The sequence below is a fragment of the Leucoraja erinacea genome, chromosome 1, assembly GCF_028641065.1.
Source record: "Leucoraja erinacea ecotype New England chromosome 1, Leri_hhj_1, whole genome shotgun sequence".
Classification (NCBI taxonomy): Eukaryota; Metazoa; Chordata; class Chondrichthyes; order Rajiformes; family Rajidae; genus Leucoraja; species Leucoraja erinaceus.
In genome coordinates, this window is record NC_073377.1 from 102473560 (window position 1) to 102479559 (window position 6000).

A 6000-nucleotide genomic window follows, 5' to 3' on the forward strand; every position below is an offset into this window, starting at 1 on the left:
TGGATTAGAAGGTAACAATGAGACGAGATTGGACAAACACTTGGATTGTTTTCTGTGGAGTATCGGAGGTTGAGAGGAGACCTGATAGAAGGATATAGAATTCTGAGATACATTGATAGGGTAGACTAGACAGTCACCCTTTTCCCCAGGGTGGAAATGTTAAAGAATTGCTGGCTGACCTTACCTCCAGGAAGGGCACTGTCAGGGCCCATTTGGAAGGGGATCATCACCCTCATCTGCAAGCAGAACTCGGAGAAAGCAGAGATTGGAAACTGCTGACTCATCTCGTTTCTTACTATGATGTACAAGATTCAGTCGAAGGGCATTGCTAGTTGAGGAACACAATGAGTCGAGTAGCATCTGTGGAGGCAAAGGGATGTGCAATGTATCTGTGCAAGACCTTCAGGATGAAGAGAGTGGAGGAGAGAGACCCAGTGTAAAGGGGTGAGGCAAGAGCTGTCAGGCAATAGGTGGGCCTTGGGAGATGTTAGCTGCTGGATGATAGGTAGAATCAGATAAGAGAAGATTAAAAACAGAAACAGATGAACTATGGTGACAGGACAATGGCAAATCTGAAAGAGGACAGGGGGATGGATCATGGTCTATGGACCCTCTGCCAGTCACCATGATGGTAAAAGTCTGAATCATGTGGCAGTGAGCTGACCTTGCGTCACAGTAGACTGGGGGTGCACTGGGGCAATTGGGTATTGAAAAACTGAAAAAGAGTTTTGATCAGAAACATCTCCTATTCCTTTTCTCCAGTGACACTGCCTGACCCGCTGAGTTACTCCAGCATTTTGTGTCTATCAACTGGATGTAAGTTGGTTTCAGCTTGCCTGGCATGGAAGCTGATTCAGTAACTATTGCTGCAAAATGGTGGGATCTGCATTGACTGGAAAGGATGATCTCCAATTACTGCACAAAGTCTCCTGTGGGTCTGGTGCTTGGCTCCATACCATTCAACTTTATGCTCCTGTGGATACCATGTACCACCATGCATCTCCTGCTGTTCAGTTCCATAACACCCTAGAGTCCATGTTGTGTGTAGTCCATGAATGTTATCTGTCCAGAATGAAATCCAGAAATCTTTTTGTAAAATGTAATAACTCTTTGGAATTACTAATCGGTAACGAGTCAAGTCCAGTCAAGTAGAGTTTATTATACGGTGAGGTAGAGGTACAGTACACATCATGTTTGTAGCAGTCACGGTCATATCATCTCAGGCAACACACAAAAAAATGAATTATACATAAATTCTACAAGACAGTGAAAAGAAAAAGTAAAGAAAAAGATTGCTGTTACATGAAATTAGTGGAAAACACAATTAGAAAACAAGTTGGTGAACTCTCAGAACTAGATGAAGGATCAGAATCACAATTCCATATCGGAATGTGTGTGATCTGTCAGAGAACCAGCAGATGCTGTTGTTCAGGTGGTTGCCAGAGGCTCCAGTCTCCTTTTTGTAGGTTGAGGCTGGTTTTCAAGTGATGCAGGTGACCTTTACATGCTGCTGCTGCTAGCAACTAGTGAATAGATTCTCTGCTGAAGCAGAAAGTCAGCAAACTGTGCCGTTAGGGCAGTATGCAACGAGCAATTGCATAGATGAGCATGGAGACACAAAAGACAGCAGATGTCAGAATGTGAAGCAAAAATAAACTGCTGGAAGAACTCAGCGGGTCAGGGCAGATAGTGTGGAGGGATGATAGGCAGTATATAGATGGAGGGCTCAGACATAGGCTGATAGGTGATAGGTAGATCCAGATGAGATTGTGATGGGTAGATAGCACCTGTTTTGGATTTGCTTAAATTGGGGAAAAGGCTGTGGCTATTCAACTTATCTATGAGTCTCAAAATATTACTAACATCTAAGGCCACCAAGGTCACCCCTTGGCCTCCTAAGCTCTAGGTAATAAAGACACAGCATTTTCAACCTTTCCTTATAAAGGGGCTGTCCCTACTGCGGTGACCTAACTGGCGAGTTTAGGAGAGTTTGAACAAGTGTCATGTTGAAGATCTCCTTCGACTATGTTGAAGACTAGCTTCGACAAGCTTTGGGAAAATTGGACACCAAATAGTGGAGAGTGAAGGCGACCTCCTTCGATCTCCTTTGACCTCGCTTCAACTATGTTGAGGACTATCTACAACTACCCTCGATTACCTACGAATAACATGCCAACCTACTACGACCTACCTCGACTAAACCTACTAGTAAAAAAAAAATTGATTTTTTTTCCATGGCGACCTTTCTTTATTCGCGAGCATTTTTCAGCATGTTGAAAAATCCGCCACAACCTAGCTGAGGCCTAGAGTATGTGGGGACTACTCTCGAGAATGAAGGAGAGTTACAAAGACCTCCTAGGACCTTGTGTCGACCATGCTGCGAGTATGAGTCGAGGGCAAACTCTTCTGAACTCGCGGATTAGGTCGCCGCAGAGGGACAGGCCCTTAACTCAAACCTTACAGATCTGGCAAAACCCTCCTCCGCATCTTTTCCAGCTTAATGGAATCTTTCTGCAGGGCAACCAGAACCGGAAACTTTCTCAAATATGTCCTTGTCAATATGTCTTGCACAGCTGTAACATGACATCCCAACTCCTGTATTCAATACCCTGACCCTATTCAATGAAGGCAAGCGTGCCACATGCCTTCATTGCCACCCTATATACCTATATCGCCATGGAAATTCGTCCATGCTTTGGTATTTAATCCATGCACCGCAGACTGCATAGCTTTCCAGAGTATCTTATCCTCCATGGAACTATGCACCTACACTGTTCTACAACACTCCCCAAGGCCCTACCATTTACTGTGCAAGTCCTGCCCTGATTTGTCCAAACAAAATGCAACACATCACATTTATCCAAATTAAATTTTACTTCGGAGTCACGTGAGTGACTTCGTGAAGAACCCCGCCTACGGCGCATGCGTGTCCATTAGATACACTTCATTCATAGTCAATGGGGATACCGGGAGAGTTAGAGGACTGCAGAAAGCAGTGAGTGCTGCAGGTGGGTCGTCGGTATGTAAGGTGTACCGGGACCCGCAGCATTTGCAGCCGCCGGGGCCAGACCAGTTTCATTGGCGACATTGAGAGTAAAAGCTGTGCCACTATTAGTTTGGTGTCATTTTGCAAATGTTTTAACCATGCCACCTGCATTCAAGAAGCTGCAAATTGATCATATAAATACCAAACAGCAGTGGGCCCAGCACCAACTCATGCTGCACCGCTTGTTACAGATCTCCAGTTTAAAAAAACAACATCCTACCACCACTCTCTGTCTCCTAACTTCAAGCCAATTTTGTTTCCTATTTGCTAGCTCACTCTCAATCTCATGCATTCTAAAACCTTCTGGACTTGCCTACCATATGCCTATCAAACGCCCAGTTAAAGTAATGTAGGCAACGTCTACTGCTCAGCCCAAATTAGTCAACGTGGAAACGGAAGGGAATTGACACGCAACAAGAGGATTGCTGTTGCAGACCGAGCACAATGATTCACCGTCATAGAGGAGTCCACATTGTTAGCACTGAATGCAATAGCATGTCTGCCTCATCTTGAAGTGTACATGTGTAGGCAGCATAAAGCTGGTAGTTTGTGTGCATCAAGGGAAGTGCTGAATTTATCAACACTTAATAAGTTGTGCCACAATATCATCATTTTAAAATGATACTTTTAGTACTGAGGCTACTTCTATTGCAGTATTTGATCTGCAAGATGCTACTATAACTTAACCCATCAAGAGAACCATACTGTTTTGTGAATTAATTGGATTGGGTCAGCTTTGGCAATACAAGGCGCTACCAACGGTCTTTCAGCCCCGAGTATGCCTGGAGAGGGTGGGAATCATCTCATTTGATGATCCTCTTGAAACTATCGATATTTAGCATTCAGCCCCAACACCCTCCCACCATTCCAGGTTGAGAATTGAGTAACGTCGTCTGTAGAACATCATGCCAATGGTGAGAATGTGCGGTACTGAGCAGATGTATTTGCACTTTGGAGAGTGGACAAATGTAAGATGAAATAAGTAAAATGAATTCGGAATCATTAAAACAAATCCAAAAATTCATCAACCTGTTAATTAAAATAAAATCATTAAAATTAGTTTTAAGGAACTAAGATTTAAAAAAAAAACAGATTAAATATTTCATTCTAAATAAATTCAAGCAATGAAAAAGTTCAGTGGATTATATCTAGAACCGAAACAAGTTGAACAAAAATTTTCCTTGCTTCAAAACTTTTCATAACATGGTTATCATAATGTAATGTAATCAAATGAGATGATACTGCAGCAATGACAGTAAAGGGCCTGTCCCACGAGCATGCGACTGCTTGCGGCAAGCGCAACCTAACGCTCTGAAAAACTGACACTGTTCAAAAAGTCTGCACAGCAACGGTCTGTGCCGATAAAAAAATTAACAGCAGAACTTGGATTGAGGCAATTTCGTACGCACTGTGTGTAAGTTGACGTGGATAGGCGTATATCTTATAGAGCACCAAACATACAAGAACCTTATCCGACAACACGGACAGAACTTATATGCTTACCAAATTAGCAGAGCTGACGAAATACGTGTTCACGAAAGGAGCCTAATTAGCCATAAGAAAAAACCAAACATGAACAACAGGAATTCCCGCGTCTCAAATATATTCATTTCACATAAGAAAGATGCCTGGGGTACGGGATCACTCGATGGTTATCAACACGCGGCACCCCGTACAATTGCCATTTTTTGGTCGCGCTTGCCGCATGCAATCGCATGCTCGTGGGACAGGCCCTTTAGGAGTTATCTAGAAGTTGCACCATTTATGTAGGCAATGCAGAGGTTTGGTCAACATATACAGATGACACCCCCCCCTCCACATCACGACCACATATATAATGGAAATTAATCTTATGAAGTTCACAAATCACTATCCATATAATTAGATGCGGAATAAAATTCCGTCTTTGACTTTTATGTGGGAGGCAGGGTAAATTAAATAAATAAAATACAAGATGCATTTCTTTGCAACACTTATTTTTTTTTATGCATGTGCACGTGACATGGCTTAGTATTACAGCCAATTCTAGAACTGTATCCACTCTGGAACACAGGGGTCACCTGTATATGTTGCAGAGATCTTCTGATGAACTTTTTTTGAAGATGTCGTAAAATATATTGATGGGCGTAATATTGTGGATGTAGTCTACCTGGACTTCAGTGACGCCTCTGAGAAGGTCCCACATGGGTTCAAGAAGTTAGAGCCAGCAGCGTTCAAGGCACGTTGGCATACTGGATCCAAAATTGGCTAGGTTGTCGGAGACAGATGTGGAGGGTTGCTTTGGAAGCCAATGCCCACTGGTGTACCACAGGGATTGTAGCTGGGACCCTTACAGTTGGCCATATGAGCAATTTGGATGTGAATAGGAGGTTTAATTAGTGAGGCTGCAGATGAAATAAACATTGGCGCTGTTATTGATAGTGAGGAGGATATTCTTTGGTTGCAGAATGATATGGATCAGCTAATGGCTAATCAGCAGGGCAATCAATGATATTGATCAGCAGGGCTGCACTGCGTTAGAGCTGCTGCCTTAAAGCCCTGTCCCACAGTACGAGTTAATTCCAAGAGCTCTCCCGAGTTTAAAAAAAATCAAAACTCGTGATTGAACGTAGCGGGTACATCAGAGCTCGGGGACGTCACTTAGCGGCTCGTAACGCTAACGGCAGGTACTCAGGAAGACTCGCTAACGGCTGGTAAGCACGGGAAGTCTTGTGAAGATTTTTCAATATGTCGAAAAAGCTCCACGAGAGCCCCGAGTACCGACGAGTGGCCATTACCGTAAATCTCCGAGTTCGAATCAGGGCAAACTCGGAAGAGCTCTTGGAATGAACTCGTACCGTGGGACAGGGCTTTTACAGTGCCAGGGATCCACGTTCGATCCTGAATACGGGTGCTGTCTGTACGCATTTTGTACCTTTTCCTGTGACCTTGCGGGTTTTCTCCGGGTGCTCTCG